The sequence below is a fragment of the Nylanderia fulva genome, unplaced genomic scaffold (genome assembly GCF_048542155.1).
Source record: "Nylanderia fulva isolate GAGA-0341 unplaced genomic scaffold, ASM4854215v1 Scaffold32, whole genome shotgun sequence".
Classification (NCBI taxonomy): domain Eukaryota; kingdom Metazoa; phylum Arthropoda; class Insecta; order Hymenoptera; family Formicidae; genus Nylanderia; species Nylanderia fulva.
This window is the reverse complement of record NW_028190390.1, coordinates 1571583-1579835: the sequence shown is the minus strand read 5'-3', so window position 1 is coordinate 1579835 and position 8253 is coordinate 1571583. Positions and strand designations below refer to the sequence as shown.

General features: G+C 28.4%; 1 long non-coding RNA gene across 1 annotated transcript; it reads left to right on the top strand.

Annotated features, from left to right (window-relative positions):
* The first annotated feature begins 452 nt into the window (after positions 1-452).
* On the top strand, positions 453-6889 carry LOC114929637 (uncharacterized). Its single transcript, XR_003819299.2, has 3 exons — positions 453-719; positions 980-1058; positions 6637-6889. It is a non-coding gene; the product is annotated as an uncharacterized LOC114929637 (long non-coding RNA).
* Positions 6890-8253: the final 1364 nt, after the last annotated feature.

Genomic DNA, 8253 nt, shown 5'->3' with positions numbered 1-8253 from the left:
AATCAAAATTTCCAAAGCAATAAAATAATCATCCTCGAAACTTTCAGAAATTCTACTAACTACTCTACTGTAGTTTAAATGTTATATGATAATGATTTAAAAAGCATGATTCTATACTTGATTTAAAATTCATAATAAGATATGTGACGCGCGATTTATGTTATTGGCCTTCAATCGTAAGCAAACTCGATCTGTAACGTGATAATCGCGAGATCATTATTTTTTTCACGACAAACAATCAAGCTTCTTCTCCGTAAATGCGCTTAATAATAAAAAAACTAAGAAAAACCCAACCGAGATGATAAACAAAATGTAAATCGACAATGAAACAATCGTGATGTTAGTGCCGCTTCGTTGCTCGTATTAAATATGTGCATATAAAGTAATTGGTAAGAACAAAGTTCCATCTAGCCCAAAGACATTATTTATAATAATAGCTGGTTGTGAGTCATTATGATATTGTCATACCTATTATTTTTTTATAACATTCATGGAATAAATACGTAAAGGTACCGATTATGAGATAGGTTCTAAATATGAGATAGCGTCTTACTGACGACACCGTACATCTGAAATGTGTGACGTTTGCGTCATTTACTTCGTCGGATAAACAGATCCAATTGTGTACCAATGTGTGCCGGTCAGCGACAGCGAACAGACGAGAACACGCTGATTTGTCGCGGAAGCAAAAACACGAATTTTTTCACACTAGATGCAAGGTACGTGAAATTTTATAAAATTTGTTTTGAATGTTGTAAAATATTAATAAATTCGTCGCTAATATAGTCTATTTTATGATACTAGTGCACATTATAGTGTTTTATAAGTGAAAAAAAATGTATTTTGTTAAATTTTGGTCAAATGGTAAATTCTTAATAAGAAATAGCGAAAGTCTCGTAATATGAGATATCTCATATTGGGAACCATTTTTGTTGTAACGTAGATAATTGATTATTTTAAGAATAATTTATGTCTTTAGACTGCCATCAAAAAGTAAAAAGCTGGAATCTTAGCGCCATGATTAAGGCTATTGATGCTGTCAGATCCAAGCAGATGAGGTATTTTAAAGCGTCGAAAAATTTTAAAAATTAAAAAATTAAAAAAATTTTTTTTTAATTTTAAAATTAATTATAATTAATTATTAATTAATTAATTAATTAAAATTTTTAAATTAATTTTAAAAATTATTTAAAATTTTTTAAAAATTTAAAAATTAAAATTTTTTTTGGTTTTGTTTTTTATTTTATTTTTCTATTCTAAAGATAGTTTTTCGTTTAATTTAAAGTATAAGTGCCTACCTTCATATTTTTGACATTTTGATATAAGAGTTTAGGAAATAAGTCTAATAAATAATATAATTAAAGCTATATTTTTAAATTTTATTGTTGATTCTGAAGATATAATACTGTAAAAGGTTTAAAATTAAGACAGGTAATAATAAAACCATTTACTTTTATCTATATGTCTTTTATTTTTAGTGTTAATAAAAATAAAATTAAGTTTATCTAATAAAAGGCGGTATCTCATTAAGATCAGCTAGTATCTCATATTAGGAGATCTTTTGGTTTTGATACAAAAACTGACTTACTTTAATCAAACCTATGTATATTAAAACTCGAACGAGATATAACTTATTGAGGTAGGGTTTCTAAAACTACATGAAATGACGATTAAAAACAGTATATAGATACTTTCCTAATTGCATATATTTTGGAAATAATTAACAAAATGTAAATAGTATCTCATAATCGGTACCTTTACCTATTAAAAAGCTGATATTATTTAATAAAATAATTTAAAATAATATAATTAATTGCATGAAAAGAATTTCATATGTACGTATCTATGTAATTATATACATATAATTCTTTATAATTTCAATCAATTTTATTGTAAATGCATATACAGAAGGTGTGCGAAAAGTCCCGGAATGGTCTAATATTACGGAAAAAAAGCATTTTATAAAAAAATTGTAGTGTTTCAAAAAACCCATTTAATGATCTGAATAGTTTGATTTTAGATGGCATTGTTAAGTTTATCTTGAATTTTTTAAATCGAATTATTATATATTTTTTATATATAAATTGTTTTCTCATATTTTTGTAAGATATTTTATACTTTAATTTACAATAATATAATCTTACATAAATTATGAAATATATATATATCTCGTAAAATATTCATTTTCTGGTGGTCTTATCTTAATACTTTTATATACATAATAATAATGATACTAATAATATGATAATAATAATAATGACAAATTGATTGATATAAGGAAAAGATTGATATTAAAAAAAAAAATGTAATTTGCAATTAGCAGTTATATAAACATACTTTTTTTAAACAACTGTATTTTCTTTGCACCAATTTTAATTCCTCATCTTATTATTTTGCGCATAAAATATTTAAAATAAGATTATCGGAAAATGAGCACGCAAATTATTCACTTCCTTAACCTTATAACTTTTTATAAGAATATTATGAGGAATTAATTTATTTTAAAAAATATAGTAATCCCATTAAAAAAATTCAAGATAATATATATATAGTGCATCTATAAAAAATTTATTAAAATTATAAAAAAAGAATTTATATTAATAAATATACTTAAATAGTAATAAATAATAATAATAAATAATTATTACTTATATAATAAATTTATATATATAATAAAAAATTATGTTTGAAAGGTCACTCTTTTTTCTCCTTAAACTTAAATTCGAGTAGAAAAGTTGAGACACAGAACTACTAATATCGTAGCTTTTGACAAAATAGTATAATAAATTATTGCTTAAGTATAGCTACAGAGTCGCGTGGTCAATTTTGACCCCAATCCAAAAGCTGACCGTCTATATCCCAAACCGGATATCGATATGTTCTGAGAAGAGCGAATTCATCGAAAAATTGCGGATTATATTTCTGAGTCTTTCTTTATAAGATCGAATTGAAAAAAATATATATATATATCCATACAGCACCAAAAGATTGCAAACTTACATTGCAATATTGCATATTGGTTGCAAAATATTTCTGTATCATTGCTGCAAGATTGCTGCAACGACTAGATGGCCGCTTTTTGTAATGTTGCAATAAAATATTACACTAACATTGTAATGTAATTTTTATAATAATATGAATAGTAAAAAAGTGCAGACTATAAATAATTTACTTCAAATAAAAATTTTGTTTTTAAAATAAGTATGTAAAGTACAATGCATAGATTTTTATTCATTCGAATTCATCGAATATTTATCTATCTGATTTCTGAGGAATCAGTTCCCACATAGCACAAAATATTTCAGAGACCTTCGCAAAATTTATTCAAAACAGTTTCATATACGTCTTAAATACGTGAAAGTGTCCGCTACTTTGTCACAAATAAGTTTATAAAAGATTGCATAAACGTTTCAAATGTTACGTTTTTTAAATGTTCTAATGACGTTTTAGTGTTTTAGTTAGAAACTGTTTTGAAACTTTGAAACGTTTCTGCAACATTTCTGTTAATTTTTGTGTTGTGTGGGTTCAGTATATATATGTATTTAAATATCTGAATTCCCTCTGTTAGGATCAAGTCCAAAAAATTAAACTAATGTAAAGATGTAAACATGATACTTTTAATCTAATTCTAAACTAAACTGTAAGTATACGGGATAGATAGAGATTCGCGCGCCGCATAGCGGTAGATAAAGGTAAATAAACTAGCGATTATTAAATAATATTTTTTATAATCTTTCTAAAATGTTGCTGCAACATTGTCATGAAATATTAAATTTGCATGTTTCTGTAATGTCTCTACAATGTTACATTGTAACTTGCAAGATTGGAACATTGTTACAATATGTAATTGCAATAATCTGTACTGTATATATGGGTATATTAAAATAACGCAATCCTTAATTTCGTACGTTTTTCACCTTATTCCGCGATATATGTGTGTATGTATATAATTTCAATTCCTCGGGAGCATATTTTCTCCTGAACGCGACAGCGAGACACCGTGTAAGGACGTTTAATAACCGGGTCAACATTATCCTAGAAATTGCCCGGCAGCTTTGTTCAACGCGCGAGTCAGCCGGCCTCGCAATTTTCTTCGTCGGCAAGAACGAGCCACTAAATCCTGAAGGAAAAGTGTCCTCCTCTGGTATCGCCGTCAGTCAAATCACATAATCGGCGATTTCTTTCTCGGGACGAGCGAACGTAACTTGAGAAAAGGACCGCGTTAAGAAGGGACAGGAAGACGAGTGGCCGTAGATGGGACCGAAATGTACGCGGTGTCTCCTTCTTGCATTTTACGTCGATTAAAAATGTAAAAAAAATTTCAAAATGCGAATATAATAAATTTGACACATATATAATTTAAAGAATAAAAAGTACAAAGAAAAATCGCGAAGAGAGGAATTTGAAAAAAAATTGCTTCAGCTATTAAAAGGAAAATAATTTGTCGAATTAATTTTTAAAGGACGACGTATAAAAAAATTTTACGCAATTCATTTAATTAACACCCCGCTAATTATTCGTACTCGACACTTATAATTATATATAGCAAGCATTAAAAAATTACGAAACAAGAGGGAAAGAAGAAATTCCATGGAAAATCTGCGGCCGGCACCTCGGGGGCACCCGGTATAACGTTTTAATTTCGCGGAAAATCTGACGATGTAATTTCTGGAGTAGAGCGACGCCCGGCAATTGTTTCAGCCGGCTTTCACCTCCCCGCATTATTCATGAGTCGACCTCCCTTTTTTCGCGAGACGAGAGGAACGAGGGAGGAATATCTTCCTTTTCTCTTCTCCTCGTCTCTGGTTCTCCTGCCTCCGCAGATGATCATTTTATAGCGGAATCTTCGGGTCCAGTGTTGCGCTTAAATGATTTTAAAATTAGCTAAAGATGAGATAAAAATATGTAAATTCATCTTAGAAAAAATGATTATTTTGTTTTAAATATATCCAAATAAAAGATAAAAGTATATGGCAATTCATCTAGGTAATAATTTTTAAGACCGCTTATGTAAACGCAGTTATAAAAAAATTTTAATTATAAAAGGGATATAAAAGTATATATGTATTCATATTTTTATTTATAAATTTTTATCGCTTAAATTCTACTATTAAGTTTTTTTATGTGCAGTGTTGTGTTTAGATAATTTTCAAATTAGCTAAAGATGAGAAAATTATATAAATTTATCTTAGATAACTGCTTACGTAAACGCAGTTATAAAAAAATTTTTAATTATAAAAGGGATATAAAAGTATATATGTATTCATATTTTTATTTATAAATTTTTATTGCTTAAATTCTACTTTATTAAGTACTTTTATGTGCAGTGTTGTGCTTAGATGATTTTCAAATTAAACTAAAGATGAGATAAAAATATGTAAATTCATCTTAGATAATATAAAGATGACTTTGTTTTAAATATATTTAGATAAAAGATAAAATTATATCGCAAGTCATCTAGATAATAATTTTTAAGATTGCTTGCGTATAAACTCAGTTATAAAAAATTTAAATTACAAAAGGGATATAAAAGTATATATATATTCATATTTTTATTTATAAATTTTTATCATATTTTTTATGTGCTAAAGATTCTAAATCAAAATTATCTGTGAAAATTATTCTAGAATAATATTTAATAAAGATAATACTTTTTTTCATTTAAGATGTATGCAGATATAGATAATACATATTTTTATTATCTATATAAAGATAAGAGGACGCCAAAACTTCATCTATATAATTTTATTTAGATAACAGCAAACACTGTTCATCTAGTATATATTTGAACGTTGTTAATCTTCATATTTGCCTCGAGGGGAGAGATATCGATTTCCTCCCCTGGAGAAATCCCCTTTATACCGCGTGAAAAATGTTCTGTTCTTTCGCAATTTTTATTTTTATCAAGAACAAACATATCGATTTGGCATCATCAATGCAAAAGGTTTCCGGATGGATGCCGCGTGGTTTAACAGCGTAATGCCAATTTTGCACGTTACTCGCTTGTAAACGACACACCTCATCGTGTACATATATATGCGACATGACGACATAATGACGATGATTTGTAAATTCAAATTAGTCGCGGACGAATTTTAATCGCGCTAATTGTCATAATTTCAATGGGGTCCGCGAATTCCCGGATAGCCATCGCCGGAAATCGCCGTAATTTGAAACACCAGTACGCGAAAATAGCGTTTTCCATCCCCCCGTGAAATTCCATAATGGTATATATCACCTCCCATAATTCCCTAGGTGACTTTATGGCCCCTTTCCCACGAAACACAATATAAAATATAAAAATGTATGGAGCGACTCATAAATGTGTACAATAAAGAGAGAGAGAGAGAGAGAGAGNGAAATATGTATATGATAATACAGTAGAATTTATCACAAAACTTATCAGGAAATATGGCACATCCGGATAATAAATTATTTTTTTTGAAAATTTTACTATAAATGATGTTTATCTTTTTGCAGTGTTTATATATTAATTATTTTCACAATAAATAAAATAGTAACTTAAAATTTATACATCTTCCATTAAGCTCTCTGCGATTTAAATCCGTCATTACTTTTTGATATGTCCAATATAATTTTATCGTATACATTGCTAATATATTTTATTTTTTATAGGTGTCATCGAATTTCTTTAGAGAAATCTCTCCTAAAGAAGCTGCAGAAGATATCGCCTCGATTTTTTTTTTATATATTTCCATGAATTAAGTTGAATAAAAATCTCGAATGTTTCCCCTAAATGATGTTCTAAAATCCTAAACAATTACCGATTTATTGATTATTTAATTGTATTGTGTCATCGCCTCAATTAGAGCTTTTATTTCGAAGCTTTTAATCGTGTTTTTCTTGCATCGAAGAAAAAATTTGTAAAGCGTCTCTTTATAAAGTTATTAGTTAATTATTTATAAAGTAATTTACTATAGTTTATTAAGTATATTTTATTAATTATTTTATAAAGTTATTTAATTTATTGAATTTATTGCATAGAAGAAATACCTCTCGGATTATATAAAGTTTAAATACCGATTTCCTCTCTTATAAACGCAAATGAATAATGAATAATATATATACATATACACATATATATATATATATATATATATATATATATATATATATATGCGTGTTCATGTTAACTTATTTTATTATGTAATTAATTAAATTTATAAAGTGATTTATTAGTTTATTAAGTTTATTACAGTTTATATTTATTAAGTGATTATTTATATATTTTAGTGGATTTATTATTATAGAAGAAATGTCTCGGATTATAAATATGAATCAAACACCGATATTTCCTCTCAACAATAAATGATGAATAATTGAATAATAAATTTTATATACACATATATATATATATATATACACCTATATACAATAAATATCGATGTACCTCTGTTAAACTTTAAACATTCCCAAACTCGGTCAGCAGTTGCTATTCACGAATAGCGTTTACATGCTAATATGCGCTTCCGAGCGATCGATCGACGCATAGCTTCCTCAGCAGTTGCGGCGTCGCCGAGGCACTCGCAACGACAAGTTAAATTAATAAGCCTCGCGACACAGTCGGAGAGAGAAAGCTCGGGCATTATTCAGTCGAACGGCAAGGAGACGTCATAGCACGATCGCTACACCTTCTCCTAGGCACTTCGTCTCTCCTCTCTCTCTTTCTCGTTAGCGGTGCAGTTAACAGCGCGCAAACGAGGCGAGCCACAATTTCGAAGCATTACGATTTCCCTCTTCGAATCGAGCGGGCAAAAGGGCTGACGAGGAAATAGCTTGCACATAGCTTGCGAATGCGAGTCCTTTTAGAAACCCGTCGCCGCAGGATAATCAGTCTAGAGCGCTCGCTCGCCCATTCATTACTCGTGCAAACACATTTATTGGCACACGCATCTTTTCCGCAACAATGGATTTTCTGCGACATCATAAAAACAACGTTTAATTTAATGAGTCAAAAAATATATGCATATGTATAACAGAAAAGAGAGAGGAAATTTTATAATCGAGCTTAATTAATTTTATTTTACATAGAAAGCTATTAAATCTAAAAAAAAAAAAGACAAATGGTATTGACAAGTTTGCAGGATTCTGATTAAGAATCTTTTCATTGCAAAATTAAATTTAGATTCAAGTGACTGTTCATATTGTATTGTCATTTATGTTGAATATTTTATTATTGTATTATACGTATAAATCATCCTCTTCTCTCTGAATATTACAACTGTAAAATTT